Here is a 26,541-nt window from a genome sequence, read left to right as displayed (position 1 = left end):
GGGAGAGAGGGGGGCAAGAGAGGAGAACAAGGCAGTTAGGGTTTGAGGAGGTGGAGTGATGAGATGGAGGTGAGAGAGCAGGGGAGGGAGGCACCTTTGTGGATGAGAGGGTCGGGGGGGGGAAACTTTGAGAAGGGTGAGTGAGGGAGGTAAATGGTGGGAGAAGGGTGAGTGGGGAGAGTTGAGGGAGAAAGGTGAGGGACGGAAGCTTGGAGGGAGAAGAGTGTGATGGTTGCTTTGAGAAGGAGGGGTGAGAGGGGTGAGAGGGGGAGAGGGGTGAGAGGGGTGAGAGGGGGAGAGGGGTGAGAGGGGTGAGAGGGGTGAGAGGGGTGAGAGGGGTGAGAGGGGTGAGAGGGGTGAGTTGGCACTGAAGTTGGAAAAAAAATAATGGTTGATGGAAAGTGAACCCTCATGGCAAACTGGGATTTTATTTTTTAGTTGAGAAATGTGATTGAAGTGATTTCTTCATTGATGTGAAAAAGGGGAATCAAGAGAATGAAGAGAAGAAACGATGAAACAGTTGGATTTTTTTTGTCAAGGAGTGAAGGAAAGGTCGAGTTGAGAGTTGTTTGGTGAAATAGAAGAAGAGGAGTGAATTGTGATTCAGTTATGAGAACAAGTGTGGAAGAGGAAGATGAAGCATTATAAGAGATCGTTTTTATTATTATTATTATTATTATTGTTATTATTATTATTGTTATTATTATTATTATTATTGTTTGAGAGAGGTTTCATCAGATTCGGTCATGGAAAGGATGGAGAAAAATCGTGAGGTGAATTCGGATCAATAAACGAAGGGGGTGGAAACAGGTCACGTGGTTGCGGGAGAATCACGTGACTGTGGGAGGTGTATAATCAAAAGTGAATGTATTTATTTAAATAAGGATTGTGTAACATTCGGAAACGGAAAGGTTGAAGTAAAATCCTGGAGGTGTTTGGTGAATTTGGAACTGTGAGCACAGAGTGAAGCTCCTGGGTCGATGAAACGTGTCAGGAAGAGGGTGGAGAGAGAGTCACGTGGTTACAGGAGGTGTATAGATAGAAACGACACGAGGAAAATTATTAATTTTGAAGAACAGGTAAGATTCGTGAATGGAGGATTGTAGGAACAAATCCTGAATGTAATTGTGAGAGTGGATCAGTTCAAGTGGAATAAAGATGTTGTGCCGGCAGAAGGCGGAATGAGAACTAGTGAAGAAGAAGATCCTTCCCTCCTCCATCCACTGTCCCGTCCAGTGTGGACGACATGGAGATATCGGTGACTGATTCCAGGAAAAAGGTCAAGAACGGACAAACGTTGATACATTTGATGTTAACGATCAGAATCAGGTTCAGATGGTGTGAGGATCACGTGACCTCCAAGGTCCGTCCCACGTGGGAATCCCCTTGGTGGTCCCGGAGTTTTGTTCCTCTGTGGAAGCTTCGTTTTCTCCACTTGCCGAGTCCGAGCGGGACAGAACCTGGTGAAGTGTGTCAGGATGTGTTCCGTGTTTGTCCTGATAACCAAGTTTGTTCACACGAGTTACTATCCGTGTCTCACAGTGAGGGGGAAACGGATCAAGGGGAAAGTCCCTGTGAGTTGAATGTTAACCCTTCCCCCACACATGATGATGTAAGGGATGTGGAGGAGGAGGACGTGGACGAGGTAAATCACGAGGGGTCCGGAAAGATGGCAGAACTTCCTGTTCCCACGGGATCTGTTGAGCCAAATGTTCGTGTTCCACAAGTAATAGAGGAGGTTATCCAGAGATGAAGAACTTGATTCAGACGAAACCTCTTCTTCCCCACATTTTACTGTTTGATGTTCTCAAGAGGATGAAGGGGGAAACTGTGGTGTCGTGGTAGGGGTGCTTAGAAGGCAGACCCGAGCGGAGGAACAGTCGAGCCCGGCTTTGTTGCACCAGCGGGAGCGCGGGCGTACTTTGCCCGCAGCTCTCCTTTATTACGTACTCAAGGCACTCACGAGCCGCGGCGACTACAGCACCCACTACAACGCCTCAGGCGGCGCGCACTCCTTACATCCCTGGCAGACACGATGATCACGCCGACCACTCCCCCCACCATCATGCCCTGCCCCGCAGGCTACACCACAGAAACGACACAACCTTGGTGTGTCACGGAAATGTAATTAAATTCCAGGACGATCCGTTCAGGTAAACACAGGTAAACATGAAACATTCCTTCCCGAATCTACACGATTTCATCCAAACTACAAGGACTATGATTCATGAACCTTATCAGGTTAACATGTCGGATCACCAATTCCAAAGGTTAAGGAAACGTGTGACTCGGGCTGGTAAAGAGGTTCAAGGATAACTAACAGGATGGAGATGAAAGTAACATCCCGAACATCAATGGAGGCCACAGGTGTGTGCGTCGTCTCCAGGTGTTTCAGCTCTTTCGAAATGAAAAAATTGATGTGTTCATGTTACAGGAGACGCATGAAAATCAGTCTTCTGAGGATGAGTGGAGTAGAATGTATACTGAACAAAAATATAAACGCACCAAGCGCAAAAATATAAACGCACCAAGCGATTGTTACTATTTTACCTCGAACTCATTAATACTCAATCTTCACAACAATTTGGTCATAGAATCCATGACAATTGAGCATTAAATTTCAAAGAGTTCCTTGAGAATTCTGGCGACAGTCTTTGCGCTACAACAGCCGACACAACCGAGGTGTCACTGTCAGAGTTCACACAGTCAGTAGCGGGTGTGTCCACCGTTGGCGTCGCGCAGAGCGGTGCATCTCCGGCGCATGGACATCACCAGATTATCGATGGTGGCCTGAGGGATGTTTTCCCATTCCTCCTGGAGAGCCACACGGAGCTGGCGGACGTTCTCTGGGACTGCGTAACGTTGTCGTACGCGTTGATCAAGAACGTCCCAAAGGTGCTCGAAGGGCGACATGTCGGGAGAATATGGAGGCCAGTCGAGGACATCAATGTCCTCCTCACCGAGGAAGTCCATGCAGATCCATGCAGGGTCTGAGTATCTCGTCCCTGTACCGCTGCCCGTTCAAGTTGCCTTCAATGAAATGAAGCCGAGTGCGCTCTCCATGGCATATGCCTGCCCACACCATAACACTGGCACCACCGTGTGACACCCGACGAAGGACATTGGCGTCAGTGTAGCGCTCCCCAGCCCGACGCCAGACGCGGAGTCCGCTATCAGCCCGATACAGCTGGAACCGCGACTCATCGGTGAACAGCACTCTCCTCCATCGTGCGAGGGTCCAGCGCAAGTGAACATTGGCCCAGTTCAGTCGGGTCTGACGCCGGACTGCAGTGAGGTCGAGTCCCCGGTGTGGTCGGCGGGCTCGGAGGTTGGCCTCCCTCAAGCGGTTACGCACCGTCTGGGCTGAAATGCTCCTGTTATGCAGCCCGACAGTCTCATCGGCAGTCCTCGTGGCCGGTCGGAGTCGATCCCGGAGATGTTGCAGCCTCATGTGACGATCCTGACCGGCGGTGGTCACACGTGGTCGCCGGGCATGTGGGCGGTTCACGGTGCTTCCAGTCTCTCTGAGGCGCGTTCTCAGGCGGCTAATGGTGGAGTGGTGGACATTGAAGTGTGCTGCAACGGCCCGTACTGATGTCCCAGCATTCAGCATGCCAATGGCGCGCTCCCTCAAGATTTGTGACATCTGTGGCATGTTGACATTTGGCACCAGTCCACATTTTGGGGAGGCCTTTTATCGGGCAAGCTCCAGGTAGTGTTTGTGTCCTGGTCACGCTCACTGACCATCACTCTGTCAAGCCCCATGGTGCTCACGGGAAGGATTACTCAACGTGTGAGTCCACACACTCAGAGTGGTCAATTTCAATGGGAACATCTGTCTTGAGCAAAACAAAGGAACCATTGCTCAAACATATCATCGGTTTGACAATTTTCCCATAATGGCAATCTTGACTTAGATATTTAGGTTGGTGCGTTTATATTTTTGTTCAGTATACAAATGTTGTGTGTCTCTCTCTCTCTCTCTCTCTCTCTCTCTCTCTCTCTCTCTCTCTCTCTCTCTCTCTCTCTCTCTCTCTCTCTCTCTATCTCTATCTCTATCTCTATCTCTATCTCTATCTCTATCTCTATCTCTATCTCTATCTCTATCTATCTATCTATCTATCTATCTATCTATCTATCTATCTATCTATCTCTCTCTCTATCTATCTCTCTCTCTATCTATCTCTATCTATCTATCTATCTATCTATCTATCTATCTATCTATCTATCTATCTATCTATCTATCTATCTATCTATCTATCTATCTATCTATCTATCTATCTATCTATCTTTCTATCTATCTATCTATCTCTATCTATCTATCTATCTCTATCTATCTATCTATCTCTATCTATCTATCTATCTCTATCTATCTATCTATCTCTATCTATCTATCTATCTATCTATCTATCTCTATCTATCTATCTCTATCTATCTATCTCTATCTATCTATCTCTATCTATCTATCTCTATCTCTCTATCTCTCTATCTCTCTATCTCTCTATCTCTCTATCTCTCTATCTCTCTATCTCTCTATCTCTCTATCTCTCTATCTCTCTCTCTTTTTTTTATCTGGTGTGCTTGTTGAGGCCAAGGCTGGTGTGGCAATAGTGTCACATCCTCGACTCCAGCTTTTGGAGAAAACTTGTAAGGAAATTTGTAAAAGTCACTTACTGTGTGTGCAATTTGTCAGTGGTAACCAAAAGATTTGCCTGACTAATGTATACTGTCCCAGTGCTAACTCTGAAAGAGGTGCCTTTCTGTACAAGTTAACAGAGTTTGTAATCACCATTGATTTGACCATGTTGTGCCTGGGCATGACCACAACTTCACTCTCATCCCACAACTTGAGAGGAACACTTGTGAGCTTCATCCACCCAGCACAAGGCCTTTGGCACAGCTCGTTAAAAAGTTTAAATTGGTGGATGTGTGGCGGGTACAAAACCATAACATCCGTCGGTGTACATGGGTTTGTGTGTAAAGAAATGTTCTAACGATGGCTCGCCGAGACAGATTTTATGTTAATCGTGACATCTCTTCTGGTGGTGCGTTGTTGACCTCCCAGAGTGATATGAAGCACGAACTGCAGGATTATAATTCTGAACTCTTCGCCATAAGAACTGTGAATGAGGAGAACAGGAATGCGATGTTTGAACTGCTCCCTTCTCTGTCTGAAGATCGACAACAATTGCTTGAGCCTGGCATTTCTCTTTGAGAACTCACTGCTGCTCTTTATGATAGTAAAGATGGGTCAGACCCTCGACTTGACGGCCTCCCGGTTGAATTTGAGGCTTTCTGGGACATTCTCGGCCCTTCTCTTCTTGAGGTCTTTCAGGAGAGTGTTGAACAAAGTAAATTGTCACTGAGCTGCCGGTGGGCAGTTTTGTGTGTCCTTCCTTAGAGAGGAAACCTGCATGAGACCGCCGGTTGGCGGCCCGTGTCACTCCTCAACATGGACTGTAAAATTTTGTCAAAAGCTCCTGTAAGCCGTCTCATGGAAGTCATCCATTTCTTGATTGCCACTGATCAGTCATATTGTTACTAATCTGGAAACCATTTGCACACAAACCGACAGCAGCGCCCGCAGCTCAGTTATTTCGATAAGTACGTGTTTATAGTCAGGGTCCCGTCCTTCTGTCTAATGGGAATTACATGTGTGCACTGCGAAGTTTCTTTATAGTTGTTTTTTTTTACATCTTGAAGCCGCACAACACCAACAAATCTTCTTCGCTCATCACCTCAGCTCTGACTCCACCCCTTGTCCAATGAGGAAGCTCATCACCTCAGGGCTGGCTCCTCCTTCGCCAGATGGAGTGTTCGGCCCGACCAATGAGGGGCGGCCACGAGTCGCCCGACAACCCCTCGCCCAATCAGTAGGCAAGTGGGAGGGGAAGAAATCCGTCGGACCTGGCAAGAAGAGTGGAGTGGTTGTCAGGACCAGTGTTCTGGAGTCATCGTGTCGATTGGCTTGGTCTTGGTCATGGTGACTTTTCGTCTGCGTTCCTTCACGGTGGCTCATCGTGGTGGTGGAGGCCGAGCAGCCAGGGTCGTGGGCCCATGGATTTCGGAGCGTGGGTTCGAGTCCCACCGTGGTGGTTGAAACGTGGTGTGACCGCACGAGGCGGAGAGAGGGACACGAGGCGGTTTCAACAAGGCACTGGTCCCCAGCTCGCCTTTCCCTCCTGGGCTGAGGAACCGAATAAAGACCCCTCAGGATCCATTGTGTGTGTGTGTGTGTGTGTGTGTGTGTGTGTGTGTGTGTGTGTGTGTGTGTGTGTGTGTGTGTGTGTGTGTGTGTGTGTGTGTGTGTGTGTGTCCGTGGGCCCCGTCTGTAAGTAGAACAAGTGAAGTGCTTTTGTTCATTGTACATTGCTTTTATTCGGATGATTCTGCTCTTTGTGCTCCCATGCCCCCCTGATAAATAAACCCCTAATTGTTCAATGTACTCGCTCGTTGTCTGTCACTTTCTTTCATTCACCCAGCACGGTGCATATTGAGAATTAGTGAGGCCATCGGTGCCGTAAGTTGTCATTGGACCGGCACGGCTTTGGTAACTCCCGCTCGGTTACGCCGGATCCGAGTTGGTGACAGCGACTCGGTTCGGACAAAGTCGGCCGAGGGTGTGGCTTCCCTGGTCGTTCGACGGCGTGGGTACTCAGGTAAATTGAAATTAGGCAATTAATCCTTCCCCAAGCCGTCAAAATATTGGCGACCACGGTCCGTGAAAGGACCCGTGACCTTTTTGAGTTATCCAAGGGTTACGACCTTGAAATTGCGGGTGTTCGGTTGAGACGACCCTACTGCTCCCACTGGTGGTCGTTTATCGCGCTGAACCACGGCCCACAACAATATTGTGTTCCAGAACGTTCCATATATGATATATTTTTGGCGAGAGACTGATCAAGTCTTTGTCGAACTACATCTCCCGGTTTTGGTTTGTTACTTTGAGATCAAGAAAAAGATTTTGACGGTGTTGACCATTCTTTTTTGTTTGCTGTAATAAGAACAGTGTTTGGAGAAAAAATTCTCTCTTGTTAAGTTTTTGTGCAAAAATGCATTTTGTCTGCTGAAGGTAAATAATATCTGTCTCACTTTTCTTTTCAGCGAGGCATCCATCAGGGCTGTGCGCTATCAGGCATGCTGTACAATCTATCCATTGAACCTTCATTAGCTCTGCTCCGCAACTCAGTGTGAATAGTCTCTCTCAAAAAACTCTGTAGTCGTCGTTTCAGCTTATGCTGATGATATTTGTGTTGCCATTTCAAATCAAAAAGATGTTTGTGAGGTCTCTCGTTGTCTTACCCAGCTTGAGCTCGCTTCTGCTGCAAGGGTTAATTGGAATAATAGTGTACCCTTTTGGGTGGTCCTGAGACCGCCTTCCTCGTCCCTGCCTGTTTTCCCAGTCGGAATGCAGTGGAGTCATGAGGGGTTTAAATATTTTGGCCTGTTTCTCGGAATTGAAGCATATGAACAAAAAAATTGGGAGGACATCCTGGAAAAAATTAAACTGAAACTAGCAAGGTGGAAAATATTGCACCATCTTCTTTCGCTTAAGACATGGGTGACAATAATAAACAACCTGGTGGTTCCATATATTTGCCAGAAAGTTATCCCACTCGAGCCTCCGAGATACCTGGTCACGGGCATTCAGAGGGGTCTGACTGATTTTTTTTTCTGGTGTGGCCACCATTGGCTGGGCCCAAACGTGGTCTGCAGACCCTGAAATGCGGGTGGTCAAAACCTGATGCATATCCCAAGTCGGATAATGCCATTTCGGATTTTCACGACAAAAGCGCTTACTGTGTGTAGTGAGTGTTCCTTGGTGAACTCTCACAAACACCTGGTTGCATAAAGCAGAAGGTCTGAAATATGACCGTGAACTCTTCCTCATCGACCTGCAACACGTTGACATGTCTCAGCTACTCGGTTTTCATCAGAGCCTTTTGAATGCTTGGCAAGTCCTTGTAGTGCAACGTTTGGAGGTGTCACAGGATGCCCAAAAGTTTGTACATGAGCCATTAGTTCAGAATCCTTTGATCTCTGGAATTTCAACCTCAAGGTCTTTTTTGCATTGTTTCATTGGTGTTGGAATAAACAATGTGAGACCTGTTGGAGCCATCCTTAAACGCCTGGTTACCTGCAAACTCACTTTTCTCAAAAATTGGCGTTCGTTCTGCTCGAATAGTGAAAAATGTCTTGAAAACAGTAATTCAAACCTTTCATGGACTAAATATTGGGTGGACTGGGGTGGATGAAGTTGTGGACTCGTGTCTCGATTTCCCTCAACTTCAAATTGCTTCAACAAACCAAGAGGGTGTGTTCTCAAATTTAGAGGAAATTGGTGTGTTTCATGTCGTGTGGAAAACGGTTATCCACAAGATCTGTTCAGAGGCGTGTATACCTGGTTTTACAAAACTGTTAAAAATCTGGTGGAATGAGACCTTCCCTGCTGGAGCTTTTTAAACTCCAGTTTGGAATAAGATGTATAGTTCTCCAACTCTTGGACGAACAGGAGACCTGAATTGGAGACTCACACACCAAGCCCTGGTCACACAGACCATCAAGCCCTGGTCACACAGACATTACTTCATTAGATTAACTCTTCTGTTCTGATGTTTTGTCCTTTTTGTGATTTTATTGAAAACGTGGCCCATGCTTTTATTGAATGTAACAGATTGGTACCCCTCTTTCTCTCCTTCAACAGCTCTTTTATTAATTGAGTTTTGTTTTTTCCTTTCCAGTCTTTATCTGTGAAATTGAGGGGAGTTCTCAGAGTAAACCAGTCCTCCTGTTTTTGTCTTTTCTGTTGGGTATTACTAAACTGGCAATTTACAAAACCAGAAAAGCAAAATTGAAGATAAGAAATGTAAATGTGCTTTTCTACTATTATGGTATGGTTTCAGCACGGGTAAACATGGAGCAGGCTTATCTCTTGAGCTCGGACATTGTGGGTGATAAGTAGTGCACTGATGAGGTTTTGAGCTTCTTTTTGTGATGTAATATGGTTTTGTAAAAGTGTAAAGTACTTCCACATACTTGTGCACATGTGTATCATTCTGTGGTGTATTTGACATGAACATACGAGGTTTGTTCAAAAAGTATCCAACCTTAATTTTTTGTGTGTAAACAAATGAAGCTCGGGAGGCGTTGTTTGGTGCACATATGTAGGCGATACTAATCCATATGCGTGAATATTTTCCCGCCTGCAGAAGCTGTCAGTCGCCGACAGACCGCCGATGAGTGAGGAAGTGTTAGTGAGCGCCATCGGATTTTCGTTTTTGACAAAATGACGGAAAAACTTGAACAACGCTACTGCATCAAAGTTTGTGTAAAGCTTGGCGATTCCCAAGTGGAAACGATCCGCAAGATTCAACAGGCCTTTGGGAACAAAGCAATGGGTACCACACAGATAAAAGAGTGGTACAACCGCTTCAAAGATGGTTGCACATCAGTGGAAAGTGAAGCACGTTCTGGTAGGCCCTCAACATCCCGAAATGAGATCGTCATTGACCAAGTGAGGACCCTGCTGATGCAGGATCGTCGAATGACGATCAGAGAACTTGCAGACGAGGCGGGTTTCAGCATTGGATCCGTTCATTCCATTGTGACTGATGATTTGGGTTTAAGGAGAATCTCAGCGAAGTTCAAGCCAAAGCTGCTAACGATCGAGCAGAAGCAACTCCGTTTGGAGATCGCACAGGACATAATGGAGACTGAACAGCGATCCCAACTTCTTCAACACAGTGATCACTGGCGATGAGACCACAGTGATCCGTCATTTTTTCAAAAACGAAAATCCGACGGCGCTCACTTGCACTTCCTCACTCATCGGCGACTGACAGCTTCTGCAGGCGGGAAAATATTCACGCATTCGGATTAGGATCGCCTACATACGTGCACCAAAGCACGCTTCCCGAGCTTCATTTGTTTACGCACGAAAAATTAAGGTTGGATACTTTTTGAACACACCTCGTACATCCTTGCTTGTATTGCGGTGGTTGAATTTAATTTTGCTGTGAAAAGGTTTTTGTTTGGATTTGTTTTTGTGGAGTGTGCTTTTCTCAGTCGGTCTCTCATGCTGAAAGGTTCTCATCATCCTGATATGGGAGAGAAGAGGGGAGGATGGCTCATCCTGATGGCTTAAGGACCATATCTCAACAGCTGCATGTGTATTTGGCTTCACAGTTCTGTTTATTTCTGACTATTTTATTTTATAAATTACACATATTTACCTTGCAATCCACAGCAAACTTTACAACAGATTACAGCAGAGAATATTCCGACAGAGTTTCGCAGTCTGCCCATGCGTAAATGTCGAGAAACAGCTTGTGGTGCTTTCTGGTTGTTTTGCGTTTTTTATTTTTGTTTTGGGATGAGTTCAATACCCTCGAGACAATGTCACTTCCTTACATTCGAATCATTGTGATCGTCTGTCTGAAGAACGAACAAGTACAACTTGGTATTTTACTGATGTCCTGGATCAGTCTTGTTGGTTCTGAAAACGCTCAAAAATATAAGGTTTGGCTTTGAAAGGCTTTTGATTTCATTCTCTTGTGGCTTTTCAGAGTTTATCATTTTGTGCACATTTGATGGGGCGAACATTCTTCTTTCTGTGTCGTCCCTCCATACGGAGTCCTACAATACTCTGATTTGAGGAAAGCTCATAACATTCCAGGGATGACACACTCACAATAGTTGAAGAACCTTCAAGGTTTTTATTTCATTTTTCTCCATTGCTCTGGTGCTCTTGTATCGTTGACTGGTCTGGAGGCTTTCATGTGTTTTTTTTGCGTCTCTCCTCTGGTTTCGCTGATTGTGTTCTCTCGACCCTCCGACCCTCCCCAGCTCTTCCATGATTTACGTGTTCTTCCGACTGAAACTCCCAAAATTCAGGCTCACTTCGCACTTCCACTCTTTTGTTTCTCTTTTCTCCCGTCTGTAGAACTGCCTTCCGGAAGAGGTTCATTGCACTTTTCTACCATTATTTCATGTCATCCACCATCCTTCCACCCATGATCTTTTCTGTCCCCATTAACCGCACCCAACACAACCGTTTTTCTTGCACGTTATTTTTTTCCTCCAGTCTTCTCTCTCCTCTTTTTATGTTCATTCATTCTCTTGCTTGTTGTCTCACTGTGTGCGTCACCACTGTCCGCTTGTTGGCCGATCCCCCTCCCTCTTCCAAGGGCCTCAATCTTGAATTTAAATAAAGTTTATTCTCCATTTTAAACTCTCTGATCACTTATAAACACAACTTCATGGAAGACTTGCCTGACTGACTAAATTGTGCAGATCGTGTTCTGTGGATTTTAATTGCTTTTATCTCATTCTTTGGAAGGAAAATAAACCAACGATGGAGGGAAACTAATGATGGAGACACCTCCGTTCCACAGGACATGAGCTTATCTTGATTGCCATCTCGGTTTTACCCAGAATGCTTTGACCAGCAGTGGTTATTTTATACTTTTCTCAGGTTGGCCAATAATATTGAAGTTTCATGAGCCTGCGCAAACGAAGTGAAAAGCGGGGTTAATTGATCGGTCCTGTCCATGCGTACCTGCGTATCTGCATTTTGTTATTCCCTTTTCTGTGTAACCGCTTGTCAGATTGAGACGAAATTTTCACCCGAGGTGCGACTTCTCATGTCGATGTTACAATGTTAATTATGATGTCATCGGTCACAGAGACAGCAGTCCCTTTGCTTATTTATTTTGATAAGTGTGTGTTTATCGTTAGGGCTCCCTACCTGTCTCTCATGGGAATTAGATGTGTGCTGCAAATTACTTTTTTAGTCAGGGTTTTCTTTTATTTTTACATCGACAATAACAACACACCTTTGCCTCGCTTCCTCGACCCGGCGCCATTGCGCACGTGGCCAGAGATGAGGAGGTGGGCGGAGCCCCAAACGCCTCTGCTCGGGACTCCACCCAGAAGAGTGGGAGTTGCCCCGCCTACCGTGGGCCTGTCCAATGGAGGACGGCCAGGGAATCACGCGATGAGTCCGACCAATGAGGAGGCGAGTAGCCAGAGAGAAGAGGCCACTCCCTGCTGCGAAGAAAGTGTGGTGGTCTGGACCAGCGAGAAGAGATAGACGGGACTAAGCAGTGTCCGCAGCTGCTGGTCTCCTGTGGCTGCTTCTGATCGCAGCTCGAGCGCGTGGTGTGGACCTCTGATCGCTGCTCGAGTGCGTGGTCTGGTTCTCTGGTCTGCTCAATGCTGGTTTGGCCTCATCTCGTCGCTGGTCTGCGCCTGGGCTGCCCTGGTCCGTTCTTTGCCAACTGGTGCTCTGGGAAGGTGCGGACGTCCAGCCACGCGCTCGCGGCCAGGTAGCCAGCCGTCGTGACTGCCAGCCGAACTATCCTCCGTGGCTGGAGAGCCGAATAAAGACCATTGAGGTCCATTTATTTTGGTGTGCGTGCGTGTGTCCTGTGGGCCCGTCTTTAAGTTGCAACTGGTTAAGTGCTTTCGCTGTATATTATTTGCATCCTTTGTAGTCAGTTTCACTCTGCCCTTTATGTGTTCCTTCCCCACCTATTGTAAATAAATACCCCTATTGTTGAATGTTTCAGCTCGTCTTTGTCCTTTCCTTCATTGGTTTAGCACGGTGCGTGTTGGGTGATTAAAAAGGCCGTTGCTGCTGCAGTTGTACATTTCGACCAACGGACCTCGGTAACCATCCGCTCGGGTAACGCACGGTTCGAGCACGCTCATGGCTCTTTCCGCTCGAGCTCCGTCGAGGGTGTGGATTGCTTGGAAGCTCGCAACGTGGATTTCTCGGTATTTTGAAGATTGGCAAATAACCCTGTCCCACGTGGCTGAATTATTGACAATTCACGGTCCTGTTAGGGAACCATACCTTCGGAGTTATCCAAGGGTAACGATCTGAATTCCCATTGTTCGGTGGAGTCAATTCTTCTGCTGCATCTGGTGGCCGTACTCTCAGCCGATACCCGGACCACAACAATATCACTTGATGATGTCTTTTTACGTCTTCACACACTATCCCAAGCAACTGCGGATTGGATTTTATTTTTATTTTTCTGCTTCCAGGTGCACTTACCTGCACAGCACGAGAAACACCCGCTCACATCGGGAGCATTGGAAATTAAAGGAGGGTGGGGGGAGTTAGATGTGGTATGGCCTGAAGCAGGGGACCACCAGTACAGGTGTGAAACACACACACACACACACACACACACACACACACATATACACACATACATATAAATACACACACACACATACACACACACACACACACACACATACATATATACACACACACACACACACATATATATACATATATATATACATATATATATATATATATACATATATATATACATATATATATATATATATATATATATATATATATATATATATATATATATATATATACACACACACACACACACATATATAGTGTTGTGGTTGACCAAATTCGCAAACCACCATTCAGGTCCCTTAGGTGAGATATCTCGGTAAGTATATGTGTAGTTAGGCCCAAACCCGTTGTCTAGAGGGAATAAATGTCATTCATGAGGGCTGCGACTCTTCAGGATAGCCGTTTTTCTTTTACTATCTTTATTTTGGACCAACCGCCATTATTACCACCACCAACCACGTCTCAACAGCCATCACAACAACAACCACCAACCACAACGCCGCTTCACCACAACCGCCACGACCTTTACCGTCACAACTCGCCACCATCGCATCACCGTCATCTCGCGCCACTCGTGGGCACCGATGCTGGACTCGTGTAGGGCGCGCACCGAGCAGCGTGTTCAAAAGCATCGTGGACTTACCGCAGAAAAACGGATCAAAAACGACTCACGCCCACTTTTGTTCCGTCCAATCGGTGAGCGAGGGGCGGTTTGGCCCCGCCTCCAGGGCGTTGGAGGGCGGTCGCTATATGCAAATTCATGGATCAAAAAGCATTCACGCCCACTTTTCCTCGGGCCAATGGGGAGCGAGGTGAAAGGTCGGAGGCAGAGGGTCAAAGATGAAAGAGCGAAGCCACGGGGCTTATAAAAACGACTGCGTTCGTCAGACGAGTTGAGTTGGAAGCGGAGGAAGAGTTGAGTTGAAGTGGCAGTGGGCAGTTGGGAGTTCGCGGAGTCGGAGTGAAGAGGACGGAGCTGTGGAGAGGCGGCGGCGGCGAAGGCGGTTGAGGGGGTGCTCGCGTCGGATTCGGGGAACTGCGGAGGGAAAGGCCGGCGGCGCGACCGAGGTCGTGGTGGAGACGCTCGTCGCGGGACCCGAGATTCTTCTGAAATCCTCCTTTCCCCGAGCATCAGCAACCCCCTCCTGTTTCCCCCCGCGCTGAGATAGTGCGACAAAAGGGGGCCCCCTTCCCACCCCCTACCAGACACTGTCCGCGAGGCCCGCGGAGTTGAGGCACCACCGCCACTTCGCGTCTCATCATCAGACGGGTAGGCCCGACACGGTCTCGGCCCCAGGCCCGCCTACCCCCTCATCCTGGAGGGTGGTTCTCTTTTCTTTTGCTTTGGGAATGTGTGTTGTCGGCGCCGTCTGTGAAGTAAAATTGTATAAGTGTTGCCGAGTGCCCGGTAGTCGGATAGATCTGCATTGTTGCATTTGCTTTTTGTCTTCTTCTTTTACATGTGCTTTTGGTGGAATTGTATATGTGTGCTTTCCGTTCATCGCGAAATAAATGTGCTTATTATTGAACTGTTTTCCCGCTTCGCTTCGTCATTTCTTTAATAGAATCCCCATCTTGCTTCACGTAAAGGGTTGGTCGTGGGCTAAGACGCCCGATAATTAATCGAACCGTCGAGGCCGACGAATAACACCGCTCGGTTATCCCGATAGTACGGAACGGGTCGCTTAAGTGGCCCGTGTCCGAAGTCGACCTGTGGCGAGGTGCGATCGCCCGGTCTACCCTCCGTGTGGGTACTTAGGTAGGTCGAATTTGGCGAGCAACCCTATCCCACGCGGGGGCCGATTGGCTCGATCGCGGTGAGACCGAAAGGTCCACCCGTGACTGGTTCCCGGCGTTAGTCCGAGAGGGTCACGACTGGATTGTCCGTCCGGTGGGCGACGTGCCGCGATTCGAGTTACGTGGCCGTCCGCACGCCGGCGGGCGCGAATCCGCAACACTGGTGTCAGGTCGTGCGATACAAACCCATCGCCCTCCTCACGGCACTGGTAACGGAGAACGGGAAAACGGGCTCTCCTGTCTCCAATTAAATTCACGGGAATTGGTCCAGGGGTGAGAGAAGCGACCCCCGATTCCCTCCAAATTACGAGCGAGTTTAATTAACCCTTTAAGAGAAGCAAGATGGCGTCTCAAGGCGAGCGGGAGCCGGGGGTATTAGAAATGGATGTAGAATGTGTAGAATCCATGGCTCAGGATGAAATCCCCGTGCAGGAAATGTTAATTGTACAGGAAAACGAACTCGCCCAACTGAACCCAGAGCCCGAAATAGGTGCGGCAGCGGCCGCGGTGTATGACACCTCCCCCCCCCTCTCCACCAAAACCCCCCAACCCCTGCCGAAACGGCTCACCCAAGCGCACCCGACATGGCCCAGCTATTCACCATGCTGGCAAAAATGTATGCGGAAATGACAGCGAACATGATCAAGCAAATGAACGAAAAGATGGATGCATACACAAATGAAATGAAAAACGAAATGAACAAGCAAATAAACGGAATGGAAGCAAACATGAAGGAAGAAACGAAAAAGCTGCGGGGTGAGACGCAGAACATGGGCCGATGCCTGCAGGCGGGCATGAAGGCCGTGACCAGGGAGATAAAAATGGCGACTCCACGTGTGGGAGCGAACGAGCTGGGTAGGGGTGCAACGGCTGACAGGCCCGCGGTGGAGGCGGGTAACAAAATAATTCGGGGGGCGTGTTGGGCGAGGGTCGTGACGATGACCGAAAGGGAAAAATTAAATGGGGAGACCAAAACGTGTGAGACGAGACGCGAGGTGACGACAACGGAAATAATAGTTGAGACAAGGGAGGTAAAGGGTGAAGAGGTGACTGAGTGGGCAGAGACACGGGAGATGGGAATGATAGAGGGAAGACTGCACGATGAAGACGGGGTAAGTGACGCACACACACACACGGAGGTAGTGGAGGATAATGAGGGTGAGCTGGTGGACTGGGTGGAGACCCAGTGCGAGCAGCGAGATGGCCTCCTCCAGGAACGAGGGGAGGGAGTATGCCCCCTTGAGGCGAGTCACGACCAGGTGAGTTCGGTCGTGCTTTGCGAGGTTGAGAGGAGGAGTGCTGCGAACGGGTGCACGGAGAGCTTGGGGGGTATAGAGGCCCCGGAGACTCTTGTGGGGACACGAATCCCCAGTGTGGTTGTCCCTGTGTGTGTGGTGCAAGGTGTGAGTGCGTCCCCGTGTGTGGAAGCGACCCCGTGTGTGAGTGGTGTGGTGGCGATGGTGCCGGAGTACGTGCTTCCCAGCACGCCGTGTGTGGATGAGGCACCGTGTGTGGAAGAGGCCGTGTGTGTGGATGAAACGGCCAGTGTGGATGAGGAACCGCGGTTGAGTGCCCCCGCGTGTGTGTGAGGCACGGTGTATGAGTGAGGCACCGCGGGTGAGTGCCCCCGCGTGCGTGAGTGAACGGCCGTGTGCAAGGTCGCTGTGTGCAAGGGAGACCGTGTGTGTGAGAGAGCGGTATGTGAGGGAGATGTCGGTTGGCATGCGGGAGCACGCAGCCGCGTCTCCCGGTGTGAATGTAATGGAATGGAGTGTGAGCGTCGTAACACGCAGGTGTGCGTGGGTGGAATGGAGGCGACGACGGAGACATGTGAGGAAAGAAAGCCGGGTTGCGGCTGTAGTTGTTTCGGGGACCGTGCCGGGTTCACCCAGCAGTGAGCACGAGGTCCGTGCTGTGCAACGCACGAGGCCGCCACGTGCTCGCTTGCGATAGTGAAGTCCCGGTCCGGAAACGCCAGCGGTGGATTTGCCGATCCCGCGGACGGACAAAGTTTAGGCAGGATAATGGATTTGGACCGGACGGGTTCTCCACGCGATCGTGTGTGTTCAGCTCCAACGGGCAAAGCACATGTGTTCGCGTGGGGAACCCCTCGAGACGTGGGGCTTGTGTTTTTTTTTTTAATGCGCACGGTGATGCCATGGCTGCACGTGGGGTTGGAATCCGGCAGGAGGGGTATCCCTGCCGGATAGTACCGTCCAAGGAGGGACGAGGAACACGTGCAGCTGCATGACGTCACGGGCAGGTGCAAAGTGCGCGAGTTGCCGCGCTGGTGATGCGCATGGAAAAAAAAAAAAACAGCAAGCCTCACTTTCGGGTGCACAGGATTCCTGGGCAAGGGGTGGAAGACCCCCTTGACCTGGGCACAGGATGGAAACTAGTTAGGGGGAAGGGTTAGCTTAGCTAGACCGACTTCATTGGGCAGGGGTAAGTCCTCTTGGAGTCCGTGGAATGGATTAGGTAGAGGGATTTAGTGAGCTTTAGGTTGGGAAATAAAATGATTTTTTGAGTTAGAAGACAGTGACAGACTTGTGAATGTGTAGTGGGGACGTAGCTTAGCTACGTAGTGTTAAAAGGAACGTGCTGTAGTTTAAGGGACGACGTGGGAGCACGAGTTAGTTAGGGGAGGTAGTTAGAAGGATGGCAGAGTTCAGCGGTGTGTGTGTTGAAGAGTTGGTGAGTTGTGAGGTGAGTACTTGGTGAGTGAGTGAGGCCAGCGGGTCTGTGTGTATGGAGCGAATGGGGAATGCATGGTGCGATGAGTGATTGGGGGGAGGAGTGACTCCTGCCCAAGGGACCCTGGGGTCAGTGTAGATTGAGTTAGGGGGTTAGTCAAATTGAAAAATGGAGGTCGTTTTGTTGTTGGTGGGAGTGTAGGCTCGAAACCCGTTTGGAGGGGTGCAGGAGCCCTGTTGACGGGCTGGGAGCGTGGCTGCGAAAGGTGAGTATCGCTGAGTGGGTACCCCGGGCACCAGGCTAGTCGGCCGTGGTAGGCCAAGGGCCCATGGGGGGCCGGGATAGCGTAGTGGGCACGGGTGCGCCTGCTTGGTGCGGGGGCCCAGGGCGCCATTAGCCGCGTGGGCAGTGTTGTGGGCACGGGTGACCCTCGGAAAGGGGACTGGGAAGCCAGCCTGCCACGTGTGCATTTCATGGGAGGTGCCATGGGGGGCACTCCCCGGTGTTAGGGAGCTGGTAGGCTCGGAGGCAGTGTAGTGCCCGGGGGTGCCATCGTCGGAGAATCGGCAGAGGGTCGTGCCTGCCAAAGGGAGCCAAGTGTCCCAGCCATGAGACCGTGTGAGGGCACGGAGAGAAAATTGGGGGGCGAGGCCCGAAATTGTGAGGACACCAACACAGGCGACGGGAATCTGGGTTGTTAGAACCAATAGTTTAAGCGAGAGGCGCTTGTTGAAAGCCCCGGGGTAGTTTAACAGTTAATGGTTAGGGTAGATAGGAAGTGTACCCCTCCGCACCATCCATCCCCTCGCTCTCGTTGTGGGCCGCTGGACCCACTTTGGTTATAGATCGCTGAACTCTGGGGAGGCCATTCTGAGGCTTGAGTTGGGCCTCGACACAGGACGTTAGCTCTCCCTTATTCCCCTCCGGGAAGGGAACGTAGGGGTTGGGAGTAGGCTAGGTGACAGGATAGGTTAGCCGAACAAAGACGATAAAGGGGGTTAGGGGACGATTTATAGTGGGGAAGTAAAAATAAAAACAACAAAAAAATAAGTTGGGGCTAAATTGGGGTTTGACAAATTAAGGGAGTGGGTATGTACAGTGACAGGCAAAGGCGATAGGTGGGAGGGAGACAGGTAGGTAGGTCCGAGCCCGCCTTCCAAGTGGCCAGCACCACCGCACTCCCTCCACCAACCTCCACTGAACGGCAAAGGCTGGCCAACTTCATCGGCTGGCCGTGTTTTGCTTCAAGGCGGAGGCCGGCCAACTTCATCGGCAGCTGTTGTTTTGCTGCAAGGCCTGTGCCATCGGCTGGCCGTGTTTTGCTTCAAGGCCTGTGCCGGCCACTTCATCTGCTGGCTGTTTTTCTTCAAGGCCTGTGCCGGCCAGTTCATCTGCCAGCTGTGTTTGCCTGCAGCGGCCTTCTTCTGCGGGCTGTGTTTGCCTGCTGCCTTTGCCATGCCATGCCCACTGCCCAGGTTCACCAGCCCCGTTCAATTTTTGCTTTGCCCCCCCCCCCACCTGTTCATTGCCATGTGCGCCAGGATTAAGGCAACAGTTTGCAAGCTGCAAGAACTGCCCTGTTGGCAGCTACAACACGGGCCTGCAGTGGCGGCCCGTGCACCGTGTTTGTGTTCATCCCTCCATTCGTTGTGTTCATTGCGTGTGCCACTTGAGCTGGCACGGAGACTACGTTTGTGCAGCCCATGCACCGTTGTGGTTCACTGCGTTCAGTTCAAAAGGGAAGGCCTTGGACTGCGTGTGAGCAGCCGGCCACGTTCCCTGTCACCTGCATTGTTTTGAGCCAGAGACTGCATGCGAGCAGCCTGGCTCCCTGTTAACTGCTTTCCTTTTGCAGAGTTCAGTGATCCTTGGACATGGTTTAGTGTAAAATTTGTAAGTTAAGGTTAAGATGTACTGTAAATATGAGTGCGCCCCCGGCATGTTTGTCTTAGCGCCGGCAATTTTATTTAAGTCGTCCGTGTGAGTGAGTTTGTTTAGGTAGTTACTCAGCCCTTAGGTTATTTATTTTGGGGACACGAATACCATGAATGTCGCACTCAGGGATCCGTAGGTAAAATGTACTAGGGGAAAACTACACATGATGGCACACGAAAATTTGACGACTCGGGACGAGTCTGTAAAAAGGGGAGGGGGTAGTGTTATGGTTGACCAAATTCGCAAACCACCATTCAGGTCCCTTAGGTGAGATATCTCGGTAAGTATATGTGTAGTTAGGCCCAAACCCGTTGTCTAGAGGGAATAAATGTCATTCATGAGGGCTGCGACTCTTCAGGATAGCCGTTTTTCTTTTACTATCTTTATTTAGGACCAACCGCCATTATTACCACCACCAACCACGTCTCAACAGCCATCACAACAACAACCACCAACCACAACGCCGCTTCACCACAACCGCCACGACCTTTACCGTCACAACTCGCCACCATCGCATCACCGTCATCTCGCCCACTCGTGGGCACCGATGCTGGACTCGTGTAGGGCGCGCACCGAGCAGCGTGTTCAAAAGCATCGCGGACTTACCGCAGAAAAACGGATCAAAAACGACTCACGCCCACTTTTGTTCCGTCCAATCGGTGAGCGAGGGGCGGTTTGGCCCCGCCTCCAGGGCGTTGGAGGGCGGTCGCTATATGCAAATTCATGGATCAAAAAGCATTCACGCCCACTTTTCCTCGGGCCAATGGGGAGCGAGGTGAAAGGTCGGAGGCAGAGGGTCAAAGATGAAAGAGCGAAGCCACGGGGCTTATAAAAACGACTGCGTTCGTCAGACGAGTTGAGTTGGAAGCGGAGGAAGAGTTGAGTTGAAGTGGCAGTGGGCAGTTGGGAGTTCGCGGAGTCGGAGTGAAGAGGACGGAGCTGTGGAGAGGCAGCGGCGGCGAAGGCGGTTGAGGGGGTGCTCGCGTCGGATTCGGGGAACTGCGGAGGGAAAGGCCGGCGGCGCGACCGAGGTCGTGGTGGAGACGCTCATCGCGGGACCCGAGATTCTTCTGAAATCCTCCTTTCCCCGAGCATCAGCAACCCCCTCCTGTTTCCCCCCGCGCTGAGATAGTGCGACAAAAGGGGGCCCCCTTCCCACCCCCTGCCAGCCACTGTCCGCGAGGCCCGCGGAGTTGAGGCACCACCGCCACTTCGCGTCTCATCATCAGACGGGTAGGCCCGACACGGTCTCGGCCCCAGGCCCGCCTACCCCCTCATCCTGGAGGGTGGTTCTCTTTTCTTTTGCTTTGGGAATGTGTGTTGTCGGCGCCGTCTGTGAAGTAAAATTGTATAAGTGTTGCCGAGTGCCCGGTAGTCGGATAGATCTGCATTGTTGCATTTGCTTTTTGTCTTCTTCTTTTACATGTGCTTTTGGTGGAATTGTATATGTGTGCTTTTCGTTCATCGCGAAATAAATGTGCTTATTATTGAACTGTTTTCCCACTTCACTTCGTCATTTCTTTAATTGAATCCCCATCTTGCTTCACGTAAAGGGTTGGTCGTGGGCTAAGACGCCCGATAATTAATCGAACCGTCGAGGCCGACGAATAACACCGCTCGGTTATCCCGATAGTACGGAACGGGTCGCTTAAGTGGCCCGTGTCCGAAGTCGACCTGCGGCGAGGTGCGATCGCCCGGTCTACCCTCCGTGTGGGTACTTAGGTAGGTCGAATTTGGCGAGCAACCCTATCCCACGCGGGGGCCGATTGGCTCGATCGCGGTGAGACTGAAAGGTCCACCCGTGACTGGTTCCCGGCGTTAGTCCGAGAGGGTCACGACTGGATTGTCCGTCCGGTGGGCGACGTGCCGCGATTCGAGTTACGTGGCCGTCCACACGCCGACGGGCGCGAATCCGCAACAATATATATATATATATACACACACACACACACACACACACACACACACACACACACACACACACACACACACACACACACACACACACACACACACACACACACACACACACACACACACACACACACACACACACATATATATATATATTGTTGTGGTTACCAAATTCGCAAACCACCATTCAGGTCCCTTAGGTGAGGTATCTCGGTAAGTACATATGTAGTTAGGCCCAAACCCGTTGTCTAGTGGGAATACATGTCATTTATGCGTGCTGCGACTCTTCAGGATAGCCGTTTTTCTTTTACTATCTTTATTTTGGACCAACCGCCATGATTACCACCACAACCACAACATCAACCACCAACCAACCACCGCTTCACCACAACCGCCACGACCTTCACGTCACACCTCACAACCGTCGCATCGCCACCGTTCTTGCGCCGCCTGTGGGGACCGGTGTTGGACTTGTGCAGGGCGCGCGCCGAACAGCGTGTACAAAATCACGGATTTTGTGCTTCAAAAACGGATCAAAAACGACACACGCCCACTTTTTGCCGTCCAATCGGTGAGCGAGGGGCGATTTGGCCCCGCCTCCAGGGCGATCGATATATGCAAATTTATGGATCAAAAAGCTTTCACGCCCACTTTTTCTCGGGCCAATGGGGAGCGAGGTGAAAGGTCGAAGGGAGGGGGTCAAAGATGAGAGGGCGAAGCTACGGGGCGGATAAAAGGACCGTGTTCGTCAGAACGAAGAGAGTCGGAGAGTAGGAGAGTCGGAAACAGAGAGTCAAGACTTCGCGGGCGGTGGAGTTGGCAAGAAGGAGCTGGTCGTCGTGTGCGTTGGAGTCGGAACGGAGGGGACAGAGCTGTGGAAAGGCGGCGACACCAGACGAGGGGGTGCTCGCGTCGGGAGCTGCACCCCAGGGAGGCCGACAGCGCGACCTGGCCGAGGTGGAGACGCTCGTCGCGGGATAATAAAAATCCTCTATACCCCGAGCATCAGCAACCCCCTCCTGTTTCCCCCCGCGCTGAGATAGTGCGACCAAGGGGGCCCCTTTCCCACCCCCTACCAGACACTGTCCGCGGGGCCCGCGGAGTTGAGGCGCCATCGCCGCTCCGCGTCTCATCACCAGACGGGTAGGCGCGACCCGGTCTCGGCCTCAGGCCCGCCTCATCCTTGAGGGTTTCTTTTCCTTGGTTTTGGGTATGTGTTGTCGGCGCCGTCTGTGAAGTAGAATTGTATAAGTGTTGCCGTGTGCTCGGTAGTCGGTATTAGCTCTGCATTGTGTTTTCGCTTTTACATTTGCTTTTTGTGTAAATTGAATTGTGTTCTTCTTTTCTGTGTGCTTTTGGTGGAATTGTATTTGTGTGCTTCCCGTGTGCCGCGAATAAATGTGCTTTGTGTTGAACTGTTTCCCGCTTCGCTTCGTCATTTCTCCCATTGAATCCTCATCTTGCTTCACGTAAAGGGTTGGTAGTGGGCTGAATACGCCCGATAATTAATCAAACCGTCGAGGTCGACGATAACACCGCTCGGTTATTCTGATAGTACGGAACGGGTCGCTTAAGTGGCCCGTGTCCGAAGTCGACCTGCGGCGAGGTGCGATCGCCCGGTCTACCCTCCGCGTGGGTACTTAGGTAGGTCGAATTTGGCGAGCAACCCGATCCCACGCGGGGGCTGATTGGCTCGATCGCGGTGAGACCGAAAGGTCCACCCGTGACTGGTTCCCGGCGTTAGTCCGAGAGGGTCACGACTGGATTGTCCGTCCGGTGGGCGACGTGCCGCGATTCGAGTTACGTGGCTGTCAGCACGCCGGCGGGCGCGAAATCCGCAACAATATATATACACACACACACACACACACATACACACACACACATATATATATATATATATATATATATATATATATATATATATATATATGTATATATATATATATATATGTATATATATATATATATGTATATATATATATATATATATATATATATATATATATATATATATATATATATATATCTACACACACACACACACATACATACATACATATATCCACACACACACACACAATGAATGACAGAAAGATTCTCTTTGGATATTATAACTCAGATGAAGCTCCGTGATCCACCGAAATGAAGTTACAGGACCGACACCTTACCTCAGGTTACAATTGACATCCCAGTTGAACATCCCATGACCTGTGAAATCCCCTCCCACACACAAAACATGTTTGTTGTTGATTCGATTCATGACACGTCGGGATCACGTGTCCCACCTTGTGGGTGATGGGGAGTACCAAGATGGCGGCCGGCGACTTCAGGTTTTTTCAGCAGATCAGTGATGCAGTTATTTTTGGATTGGAATTATTCCTCCGATTATACGATCACTTGGCGATATTGAAACGTCCGTTTCATTGTTATTTCAACATTTCGTCCGAATTCTTCACAATCTACAAACATGTAAAACCCCTTCCCAAAATGTAAAGTGGAAGTACCATGTGTAAGCTTGGCCGGGGTTCCTCCTCCTGACTCCCCATTCGTTTATCTTTCTTTCATTATTCAATTATTCATACACAACTCGGACTCTCTCTCTCTCTCTCCCTCTCCCCCCCCCCCCACCGATACCAACTGTGGTGAATTGAAGGACGTGACGCGTGATCACATGTCGCGCGGCTCGCACACGGGATGGATAAAGCCGAGATTCCGCGCAGTCGGGGGGATTGTCCCTGGGGCATTGTCATTTATGGCGGCGGTCCACTTGGTGCTCGTTGAATGGTGAGAATTGAGAGTATACCGGACTCCGTGCTAATTGCCGATTTATTTTGTGGTGATCTACTGCACATGTATGCATTGCTTCATATGTACTCCTTGCTGCACCTGTGTCCCCTGATGTGCCCGTAGAAGCGGCTTCAATCAAGTGGAATAAAGCCTACACTCTGAAGGTTTTTTCTCTCGCTTTCATTTCAATTTATTTCACTTGATTCCCTCGGCTCTCTCAACCAACGATGGACAAGATCTACAAACCGGAGAGGTTCGACGCAGACCCAAACGCAACTGACTCGGAAATGAAATGGTCGCATTGGTTCCGTTCCTTCTCACACTATCTGACCATCATCGAAGAGGGAGCCGACAAATTGGCCGCCCTTGTGAATCATGTCTCGCCCAGTGTATTCAGGCTCTTCTCGGAGTGTGACACCTACGATGCAGCGATCGACGTGCTGCGGGCGCTCTCCGTGAAGCGCAAGAACGAGGTGTACATACGACATCTTCTCAACACACGCAAGCAAGCAGCCTGGGAGACCATCGATCAGTTCCTGCAAGCTCTGAGGCAGTTGGGAAAAGACTGCAGTTTCCGGGCCGTAACCGCCGAGGAACACCGAGATGAAGCGACCAGAGAGGCATTCATCCAAGGGCTCAGGTCAGCCCCCATACGGCAACGCTTACTGGAGAAAGCACAATCCACTCTTGAAAAGGTAGCCGACCAGGCTCGAGCCATGGATACGGCACAGCAGCAATCTGAGTCGTATGGGACACCGATGCTGCTAATGAACGCCGCTACGGTGGAAACTCAAGGAACCCCTCAGGGCACCCCTGACACTGAGGATGGAGAAAAACCCGAGGAATCGGATACCCAGACCTCGTCAAACTCCTCAGCAACTACTTCGGTTGGTAAATGCTTCTTTTGTGGGTATAAAAGACACCGCCGCAACAAATGCCCCGCCAGGGATGCCACATGCATGAATTGTGACAAGAAAGGGCATTATGCCAGGGTATGCAAATCTACTCTAAGGAGAAATAAACCCACTTCTGCGGCCCTCAACTCACAACAGAAACTAACTGCAGCCTCACCGGGGAATCTATCCTAGGTTATCATCAACGTGCGAATTAACGGGCATATGGCTGAGGCTCTGATTGATACCGGTAGCTCTGAAAGTTTCGTCAACAGCTCACTAGCGAAGGGCAGGAAATGGAAGATCCACCCGACAGACAATACGGTATGCATGGCCTCCACATCACTGCAGTCCCGCATACGAGGGTACTGCAATGTTGAATTGGACGTAAAAGGGTACACGCATCGGGATGTAAGGGTACTGGTGCTTCGTGATTTATGCGCAGACGTAATTCTGGGTCATAATGTCCTCAAGCAGCACATGAGCGTCGAAATACCCTTTGGAGGAAGCAAACCTCGTCTAATTCTAAATGCTCTGACCACCGCAGAGGTATCGTCCCCCCTGCTGTTTGTTAACTTGTCGCCGGACTGTAAACCGATAGCGATCAAATCGCGACGATATACCACTGCCGATATGAACTTCATCACTTCTGAGACCAAGCGATTACTGGAAGAACGTATTATAGAACCGAGCGATTCGCCATGGCGCGCGCAGGTGTTGGTGACCACCAACCAGAACCATAAGAAACGAATGGTTGTCGATTACTCTCAAATGGTCAATCGCTTCACCCAACTCGATGCCTACCCTTTACCGCGCATAGACGAGATGGTCAAACGCGTGGCCAATTATAAAATATTCAGCACCATCGATTTGTGAAGCGCCTATCATCAAATTCCCATCCGAGAGGAAGACAAACCTTACACCGCGTTCCAGGCAGGTAGACGCCTCTACCAATTCAGGAGGATTCCGTTCGGTGTCACGAATGGAGTAGCTTGCTTCCAACGAGTTATGGACGACATCATCTCGGATGAAAACCTCAAAGACACTTTTGTTTATGTGGACAATGTCACGGTGTGCGTTAAGGATCGGGGGGAACATGATATGAATCTGGAGAGATTCTTGAGCATTGCTAGAAAATATAATCTGACCCTCAACTACGAGAAATGCGTATTCTCGGCAAGGTCAATTGACCTTCTCGGCTACACAATAGCCGACGGCACGATTAAGCCCGATCCTGAACGATTGCGCCCACTTCGTGAGCTACCCCCACCTCAGGACCTGCAGACAATGCGCCGGGTGATAGGCATGTTCGCTTACTACACGAGATGGATCTCCCAATACTCCGAG

General features: G+C 49.9%; 1 long non-coding RNA gene across 1 annotated transcript; it reads left to right on the top strand.

Moving 5' to 3' along the window:
* The first annotated feature begins 794 nt into the window (after positions 1–794).
* On the top strand, positions 795–13,041 carry LOC147033850 (uncharacterized). Its single transcript, XR_015055615.1, has 3 exons — positions 795–2,367; positions 10,086–10,711; positions 10,846–13,041. It is a non-coding gene; the product is annotated as an uncharacterized LOC147033850 (long non-coding RNA).
* Positions 13,042–26,541: the final 13,500 nt, after the last annotated feature.

Source organism: Eptatretus burgeri, chromosome 1, assembly GCF_056783735.1.
Source record: "Eptatretus burgeri isolate ZD-2024b chromosome 1, Ebu_testis_v1, whole genome shotgun sequence".
Classification (NCBI taxonomy): domain Eukaryota; kingdom Metazoa; phylum Chordata; class Myxini; order Myxiniformes; family Myxinidae; genus Eptatretus; species Eptatretus burgeri.
Note: the sequence above shows the minus strand (reverse complement) of the source record. Positions and strands in the feature narration are given on the sequence as shown.